The sequence below is a fragment of the Solanum dulcamara genome, chromosome 9, assembly GCF_947179165.1.
Source record: "Solanum dulcamara chromosome 9, daSolDulc1.2, whole genome shotgun sequence".
In the NCBI taxonomy this organism is placed as follows: domain Eukaryota; kingdom Viridiplantae; phylum Streptophyta; class Magnoliopsida; order Solanales; family Solanaceae; genus Solanum; species Solanum dulcamara.
In genome coordinates, this window is record NC_077245.1 from 68,819,097 (window position 1) to 68,829,573 (window position 10,477).

A 10,477-nucleotide genomic window follows, 5' to 3' on the forward strand; every position below is an offset into this window, starting at 1 on the left:
TGCTCAATAATTAAAACTTGAATCAGTTTTTCTTAATTTTGAAACTCTTTTGTCACCCTTAATTAAAATTCCCATGTTCTCCGCCCCAGGTCGGCTCTTAACCTTAACAAAAAAGTTTGTTGCCTTAGGCTCCAGATTACCATTTTTCTAGCGATAACAAAAATCAATTATCAAAAATTATTAAAAATTTTACACCTCACAAAGTTTGAAGAAGATTTTGACCTTATAACATCAATATGCTTGAGTCGCTCCTGCTCCGTCCTGAATGCAGTCAAATTAAAGCCAAAGAAAAGCTTAACCTTATAGGCTTATTGTCATGGACTTAGATTTCAACTAAGACTTCCGTGCGGCACTTGACAACTTACTCACGAATCTTTCACAATCTTGCAACCTCAAGTAAGCCTTTAAGACTAGATCGTAAGGAATGTTAGATCGTAAGAAAGAAGAAGGTTTTGTATTACTTGGAAGAATGCTTGATTTCTGGATGGTTTGTTACAAATGAATGTCTCTTCTATTTATACTACTCTTAAGAGACTTGAGTGTAAATAAAAATTGTTATACAAATCCTTCTATATTTACAAAGAAGTCCTTACTCGAGAATTATATACACACTTTAGAGAATTCTAGAGAACTCTATGTCTTTCAAGACTTCTCTACAATATTCCACAAAAATCTAGAGTCTTCTACAAAGCTCTCCAAGATTCTAGGTTCTTTCTCCTTTTTCAAAATCAAGTAGCGGGTCATAACATTATGCTAAGCGCCGCGAATTTTTAAGAAAAAGAAATATAACTACGACTGCTCATGTTAAAAAGAAGAATCCTTTTAGGGAGGCTGGTGGGTCACTTAAAGTTTTAAAATAATTTTGAAAGAAGATGACAACGAATAATTATTTTATACTAATATGCAAGTTGCACACCACAACATTTTGGCCCCAAAAAAAGAACAACCTTTTTTGGGGATTAACATTTTGAAAACGTTTTCAGAGAAGTTTGTTGGTAAAGTTCTTTTTAGAACATCATTTGGATGCCACCAAAACTTGTTGGAAATATAAGGGATAATAATTGTCAAAAATAGGATATGAGGTTATTTTTTATATTATAATTGTGATATTATTTGGAATAGTAATTTTAGGATAAAATACTAAAATAGCAAGGATGCCCTTCTTCAAAAAAATTCTCTATAAGTCCTTTATAAAAAGTCAAAGTTAACATTACAAATTTATCGTGTACAACGAAATTCATGTTTTATATTACACTCGTACATTCATTTGTATTCTTCTGAAGCAAAACATCTAGTAGAAGAAGTACATCTTTTTTAAAAAAATGAAATGAAATATATCCATTAAATAATGAAAAAACTATATAATTAGTAGTAGTCTCGTTATTCTTCCATATTTGTAGACGCATTAGCGCACCATAATTTTTTGTGCTCTGATTTCTATTATTATCTATTATTTTTTATACTTTGATTACTCTATTTTATCTGTGTCGTTTTCGTTATTTGTTTTCTCATATCGCTTTGAACTTCTTAGCCGTATCTGACCTCTTTTTATCCTTCTATTGAGCCGAGGGTCTCTCGAAAACAGCTGTCCTACCTTGGTACGAGTAAGGCCTGCGTACACTTTATCCTCCCCAGACCCCACATTGTGGGATTTCACTGGATTGTTGTTGTTGTTGTAGCAGATTGCACAAATACTCCTTCTTTCGCTCACATCTCTCATCCCTCTTTCTCCCTACCTCTATCCCGCCCTCTCTTTCTCGGTCCTCCCCTCTCTCTCTCGCCCTCTCTTGCCAAATCTTCCCCCCTTCCCTCCCCCTCCCCCCCCTCTCGCCTCTCTTTCCACAAATCCTTTTCTAGTCCTAGTTTGTTGTTGTGTTTCTCTCTTGAAGAGAAGAAGAGAAAGCACGTAAAAATTAGTGGAACAATGCAAGACTGAAGACAATGTAGAAGATATCGACAATAATGTATTTTCTCCTTACAGTGATTCAAAACCTTTTTTTTATTGGACGAATTAAAAGTTTTTTATATTGAATTTGAAGGCTAGGTAATTGATACCATATAGTCATTGAAGAGACACTAGTTAAAGGCATAAGTATATCAGATACATGTATTTATGCACAAATACATGTGTCTAGATAGTTATATCTTCTTCTTCTTTTTCTAAGTATGCATTTATGCACAGATACACTGGATACATCACAAATTTAATATTAGATTGTTGTATTTCTGCACAGATACACTAGATACATCATAATATACAGGATACACCAGTGTCATCTCAGAACTAATTTGTAATTATGCATAGATACACTAGATACATCAATGCATTTTCGATGTTGAATACATAAAACTGATACTAGATACACTAGATATTTGATATTGAACATACTTGATGAAATTAATATGAATACATTGGTGCATATTTAATATTAGATGACAAATTTCGGAAATTCTCATTATATTTGATAATTTTTTAAACTCTCTTTATTTGATAAATATAGTGTATAAGTTCACTAGGTTAGGTAATTATTTATAACAACAACATGTTCAACCCAAATTTTTTTTAAAAAAAAACTTTTTTTGTAAGGGTCGGTTGATTTATGAATAATTTATACAGAATTAATTTTTTTGAGATTATAATACATGAGACTAAAATAATGAAAGAGATTACTTAAGAGCAATTTTCATAAAGCATACTAGTATATGTGTTAATTATTTAACGTGAGGTTAGTTTCAATAATTACATATCTTGTCTGAGTTTGCTTTTAGATACATTGTATTTACCTCTAGATATATTGTATCAGGTGAATATCTCGCATCTCTCCTCTCTCCTCTCTCACTCACCTTTCTCCCTCTCTCGCTCCGTACTTCTCTGTATTCGCATTTCATAATTTATGTAAAAATTCATTTTGTATCAATAATATATCAATTTGCTTTGCATCAGTGCATGACAACAAAATGAATTTCAGAAATTATTGCTACATTTGGCAATTATCTACACTATCGTTGTTTAAAACGTGACACCTAACCCATAGTGAAAAGGGGTGAGCTGATTTTGTTTAACGGGCTTCGACTTTTGGCCCATCAAATTGAAACCAAAAACACAAAGAAAAACATTAAATTTGAACAAAAAAGAATTTATATTGTGGCTGCTGGGATTCGAGCCCAGGTCTCCACGGCCACAACGTGGAATTCTTACCACTAAACTACAGCCACTTTATGGTCGACAATTTCAAGTTGATTATATGAATATATTTATAAAGAGATGAGCCTAATCTAAAGGTAGAAATAAGTCTAGCACTAGTATGAATTACAAAATTATTGTAGGTGAAGAAATAATTTAAATTGATAATTCGCAATAAGATTGCTAGGAATGATAAGAAGAATTTTTCTTTTCTTTTTAAGAAATAGAAAATGAAACATCAAGATTTAGTTAATATAAGGTTCATAAGAAAATATAGGGGAAAAAAGTATATGAACTTGTCAATTATTATATTTTTATTTCTTATAAGCTTAAGTTTATATCCAGGAAGAAAATATATATATTTGAACAATCAAGAATTTATCTTAATGAGATGCAAACATGTCACATATCATGCACATTTTGCATTGAGTTCGAGAAGATTAAACAATAAATGTAACCTACATAGAGTTGGAAGAAAATACTTGATCACGAGAACAATAAGAAATCCGTACAAATATTGGGGTGAAGGAAAGTATTCACAATGACCCATACAAACTAGAGGAAACATATTCATGATATTTATCATCTGCCCTTTTTATTATATTATTCATGAGAGTATCTTTTCGGGCGAAATTTACGTTCACCAATTAACCACTTCTTGTAGTGATTCATTAAATAATCCAATTGCATGTCTACGATTAATTAAAGGACTACTCCAAGAAAGGATTAGAAATATTTGAACTCCTATCATTGCATCAGTGTATATATGTTGTATACAGGTATATGTATATTATATATATAATAGTATATGTATAGTGTATATATACTCTAGTGTATAAATTGTGTATATCATCTGTACATTTTGTATATAAACTAATACCAAAGTGTTTAGGACCGTAATTGTCCCTAATATTATAATTTATTGAAGGATAGTAATTGTTTGTGTCAAAGCAAAGGAACTTTCTCTGCCAACAGGGGAGGGGGTGGGAGGGGGGCTAGAAAAATTTCTGCTAAAATAGATATATTGTCAACTCTGCCATTATTATTGACGAGCGCCAGGAGAGATGAAAAGATGGAAAGAAGAATGTCGAATTATATTCTAGGTAAAAAGACAATAAACACCCTTGTAGTAGTGTGTTGGGTTTTTGTGATGGTGATTGGGAGAGGTGGAAACATGTACATATATTTATCACAGATATACAGATATACATAGTGTATATCGCTATGTATATCCACGTATATTTGTGATAAATATAGATGTACTTGTATCTACCTCTTTCAATCGCCATTAAAAAATAATTTAGATAGTGTTTGTTCAAAAAAGTAACTGACAAATAATATATATACCCCTTGACTACAGATAGGAAAAGATGTAGAAGTGTATGTGCCGTACTCACAAGGGACTGAGAACATGACGAAATAGCAAATTAAATGAGAGGCTAAAGTCAAAGGCGAGCCAACGAGCTTCTCAATTAATAAAGAGTTTTCCATAATGTGAGCAAAACAATTTTTTTGAACTATTAAGAAAGCGGCCCTTTTAGGTTCATTTACTAGCGGTTTGAGTATTCGATTAGTTATTAAGAGAAATAAATATACTGAAATGAAATGTTGTAAAGGTTAAAGGGAATGAATCCGATTATCTTTATGTGTCTGCAAGTGAGCTCGAGAGCTCAAGCCCTTTCTCCGAGAATATGAATGTATTAAGCAAGAACTTAGACAAGCTAAAGTAAAAGTAAACTTGATGTCCAAGAAAGTAGTATATTGTTGTTGTATTGCTTCAATTTAGAATGTCTTTTATAAATGAATGGAGCAAACTATTTATAACGTTACAATGGTGAGGCCTCATGCAATAAGTTCTAAAGGTGTCCTAAAGTACTAAAGTAAGGGCATCTCCAATTCTAACACCAAATTTTACACAAAATTTAATGCTAGCATCAAATTTTGTGTAAATCAACTCCAACCCACACCAAATTTTACACCAAAAAAGAATCTTTTTCTCTCTCTTTATTAGTATATTATTATTTCTGATTTCATTTATTATTTTTTATTTCATTTATATTTTCTTATTTCATAAAACAAAGTTATTTCTAAAAAAAATTCACTGTATATAATTTTCATACTGTTTCAAATTATAGTTGTTTAATCTAAAATTATTTTATATCATAATTTTTTAAATAATATAAATTGCTAGCACATATTACATATTATACATAATAATGAAATCATTTAATGAAATATAATTAAATAAACATTACACAATTGAAAATTTTATTTTAAGTTCTGCATGAATATATTCAACTTCAAGATCACTACAGTGCTCTCATAAATTCTCTATTAATGCATTACGTAGTTCAAAATGAGCTTATTTGTCCTTAATTTTTTTATGTCGAGATTTATATTTTGGCATAGTTAATTTTTGTCAAGGTTAATTGTACTTATATCCAATTTAAATTTATAGTAAAATTAACATAAATTTAATTTCAAAAAAAATTCAAGTAAAGGAAAACAATATATAAAAAAATTACAATTTTAATCTAAAATTAATATTATAAAAATATTACGTAAAACGAATAAAATATTTTAATTAAAACATATCAATTTATATAATATTTAATTTAAAATATTGTATAATAAAATAATAATAAAGGACAATTAGTGTGATGAATAGTATAGCACCAAATTTAGTGCTACACTATTCACACACCAAATTGGTGCAAAATTTAACATGGTTTGAAGTAACTTTGCATCAAATTTTACACCAAATATTATATATTTGATGTAAAATTTGGTATGGATCGAAGATGGCCTAAATCTTCGTGGGTCATGTGGCCATTACTAGTGCCAGCCAGTATCCCTACGATACTCAGTTTGTACGAGACTCATCCGCACACCTGCTTTCTTGAGTATAATGATTTTTCAACTTTTACCATATGCTAAAAACTGAAAGTTTTTCTCTAATGATGCCCGGTTGAAAAGGATTTTAAAATTTTTTCAAAAATAGAAAAGAAAAGGTCTTCTTCTTTTATCTGTTTTATCCATCCAAAAAAATTGGATCCCAAGTTCATTATTTTTCTCTCTTTTTTTGTGTTGATTTAAACTTTAGAAATTCCTTAATAGCAAGAGAGATTAAAAGAAAAATGAACCAACCACATTTAATAAAGAACACCACCAAAGAATGAGGTGCATTAAATGGTTGCTCTTCTTTTAATCAAAGGTCTCGGGTATGAGTTTTGGATACGAAAAAAATTTTAATTTGTGGAAAGTGTTTTTCTCTGTGAATGAGGCCCTACGCTGCTCGAATCCGAATTAGTTTTGACTTTGTAAACCTAAAGCGGCAAAGCCTAAAGAATAAATACACTGTGAACTATGAAGTAATGTGAAGTGTGAATTGTGTAGGACAATGATAGTATTGTTATGTAGAAAAAAGATGGTTTAAAATTAATTTCAACTTTTTAGAGAAAAAATTTATTCTAGAAAAAGAAGAGTCGCCACTTAATTTTTTAAAGAAATTAAGAAAACTTAATTTAAAAGACCCTAACAGATTTAAGTCTTAAAAATTCAGAGAAAAAGGTACGATGTTCTTATTTCCACTTTGAGAAGGTGTTAAGCATTCAAAGTGGCCGCTAACGCGCGGTTATCCGACGATTTGAAAAATTATTTGACTAACTTTTGAAAATATTAATTTAAAAGGAAACAAAGACTATAAAATTATTATTATTTTTAGAAAAATGATCAAAACTTAAACATTTGAAAATAATATACATGTGTATATAAAAAAATGTAAAAAGTTTATCAAATGACTAAGTAAATGTAGAAAATCATTTAAAGAGTAAATTAACATGAATTGGTTTATCTTTAGAGGAATCTAATTAAGTTAAAACAAATTAAAATTAATATCTAAGCAAGCATAAATAACATAAGTAAATAAATTATTACAACCCAAATCAATATAAATAAACAATAAATAACACATAAAAATATGGCCCGACACTTAATTTATGTACGTCTGGACTAAGTTGTTGGGTCATCTGCATTTTGGGCCATAAGCACAATTTCACTGTATATCGCAGCTATATATACATTGTACATCAGTGTATACATCCACTAATTTTTTTGTATATCAGATATATATGGACTGTATAATCAGTCGGTTTGTGCTACAACACCTGTAAAGACACTTAGTAAACGTGTTAATAATGAATAAATAAGAATAAGAATAAGAATAATACAAAAATAGAGCCCATCTTATGAACATGAGAGGCCTTGAAAATCGACGGTAATTTCTTCATCGACCAATTTTAACTTACCAAAATATAATATATATTCACGGTTGATTTAAATAAAAATTTCAAAGGGTAAACAATTCCTAAATACAAAGCAATAACCAAAGTGGGTCAACCCAAAATTAGTCATAGCAATAAAATATACTTATATCATTAATGGTAGGACAACAATAATAATAATAATTTAAAACCTTTTAAGAAATAATCTAACAATATGAAAAATAATAGCAATAAGTATAAAAAATAAGAACAAACAACGATACAATAAACATGTGTCAATTAAAATATCATATATGAGAAATTATGAATTAATTAATAACTTTACTCACTACATATATCACTTTACATAAAACAAAATAAAACTAATGCTCTCTAACTAGGCAATTCATTAGAAAAAGAAGAAAGTTTAAAATCAGTCCACTAGCAAAAGTTATAACTAAATGAAAACATAAATTAGTCCGTTCAAACAATAAACTTAAACTAATTTTCCGTCTTTTAAAATGGGGAGGTCTCAAAAATCGACGGAGAGATTTTTTTCATTGGCTAGAGACCTGCAAACAATTTAAAAAAGAAACAAACAAAATTGAGGTAAAAGAATAACATTAAAGACGTTCAAATTAACTAAAAATGTCGAACAAAATGACCCAAACAAAAATAATAAATAAAAAACTTAACGGAGAATCATGAATAATGACCGGAGAACATGAAAACACAAAAAATAATGTCTGAAGTTTGAACCCCTCCGTCCAGATCTGAAATGGAACAAAATATACATGGAAATGCAACAAAACATAGCAACAAGAACAACAAATCATAAAACAAAGTGAAGCAACATTTATGTCTAGTTAGATTTGGGAGTGAAAGTTCAAACCTCACCAAAAATGAAGTGTGTTTGGCTGGAAAAAAAAAGTATTTTGGTGGTTTGGTGGTTGTTGGTTTGTTTTAATGGAGAAATGTGAAGGAGAGGAATAAAAGTAGTGTAGAAGAGTTAAAATTAGTGTTATTTATAGTGAGGGTGAGGGGGAGAGAGTTTGAAAATGATTGTATAGATGTAGGAAATTATAGTATATAGGTGTTGGACTTTTGTTGTAGTTGTTGATGAATATAGTTTTTTAGGAAGAATGAGAGGGGAGAGAGAGAGAGTTTGAAAATGATTATATAGGTGTAGAAAATTGTAGTGTATAGGTGTTGGACTTTTGTGTTAATTGTTGATGGGTGTAGTTTTTTAGGAAGAATAAGAGAGGAGAGAGAGAGAATTTGAAAATGATTATATAGGCGTAGAAAATTGTAGTGTATAGGTGTTGGACTTTTGTGTTAATTGTTGATGGGTGTAGTTTTTTAGGAAGAATAAGAGAGGAGAGAGAGAGAATTTGAAAATGATTATATAGGCGTAGAAAATTGTGTGTGATTAGTAGGGTAGGTAAAATTGTGGAAAAATTTGTGTGATTAGTGGGATAGGTATAATTGTGTGAAAAATTTGTGTGATTAGTGGGGTGGGTATAATTGTGTGAAAAAATTAATATTTATCTGTATTTTAATGTATTTCTAGAATGGGTTAAAAATACTAAAATGAATATGAACAAATATAACAAATGACATGTAAAAATATAAATTAACGAACTATGATAAAAAAAATAGTTATAACTAAAATTTTAAAAAAATAAACTGATAAAATCCTCATCTAAGGATAATTATCGATAAAATTGATTTAAAATTGTAAAAGTGCACTTTTGAACTATTTAACAAAATAAAAATTAAAAATATTAATTTTACAAAAGTCAGGCCAAAATTGGGTGTCAACAAGTATGATATAACGATTATATATTTATATTAATATTTTTATTTGATATTTGTGTATGAGTAAATATTAAAATAGTAAATTATAAGTCTTTATGAGTTATCGATTTACCCAATAACCCAATATTAAATATTAATACCGAATCGATAACCCAATAATTGTTTTTTATAAAATTATTAAATAACCGTTAACCCAATAACCCAATAATAATAAATCAATAACACTTTTTTCAATTCGATTTATCGATTGGTTCGTCTTTTGCACATTCCTACGTGCTGGTACCGAACAACATATGAAAAATAATGGAGAACAAGCTAGTTATTCCAAATCAAGCAACTTGTATTAAACAAATCTTACATGCCATGTGTAGAGTGTTTGATGTGACCTAATACATTGATGCCTTGTTTAGGTAATTAGCACATATTCTTATACTATAAGATTAAGAACAATATTGGAATCTTAATTAAACTAATCCTTCCACCTCGTCCAAAATTAAATTAATTATGAATTAGAACTAATTTAGAGTGTCCTATTTCCACAGTCTATTGCGGTTGTATCCATCATTATCTAAGAAGCATGTTATACCATAATTAAATTAAACCATAATTTCCTTGTGTTTCTTATATTTTTTAGAATTTGCTCCTATTAGTTTTTATATTTGGTAATAATAATAGTGTCAGAAGTCAATATTTGCTATAAAGTAATTAGAAATGTACTTTATTTCACCAAACTTAGTTTTTCTATTAAAAAAAAAAAAAACTCAAACTATACATTATATACTTGCAACCCACGATTCTTATTCCTATCTTTATTTATTTATTTTGCTTCATTTGAACACCTAACTAATATGACTCATGGAAATAAATAAATAATAGAAGTGGTTCGGTTGTGGAATTACAATATTAACATATTTTGTGTAATTCCGTAAAAGAGGTTTGGAGAAAAGATATAATATACGCAAAATTTATTTTTATTTTTATAAAATAAAAAGATTGTTTCTGATAAATTCTCGACTAAAAAAAAAAGTATAATTAATGCAACATTAAGAGGAAAATAAAATAGCAAAATAAACAACGTAAATGAAATAATAAGTCGTAGTGAAAATTAAAGAACAAGACATTACTACGTGAATACTAAACGCACGTGATTCGATTGTGGAATTGTTAGTCAAATTATTTATGTTGTCTCGTGAATGTCATCAATAATAGTAAC

At 29.0% G+C, this 10,477-nt stretch overlaps 1 non-coding gene across 1 annotated transcript; it reads right to left on the bottom strand.

Annotated features, from left to right (window-relative positions):
- Nucleotides 1–3,144: 3,144 nt before the first annotated feature.
- On the bottom strand, nucleotides 3,145–3,216 carry TRNAH-GUG (transfer RNA histidin (anticodon GUG)). The gene has a single exon. It is a non-coding gene; the product is annotated as a tRNA-His (tRNA).
- Between the last annotated feature and the right edge of the window lie 7,261 nt (nucleotides 3,217–10,477).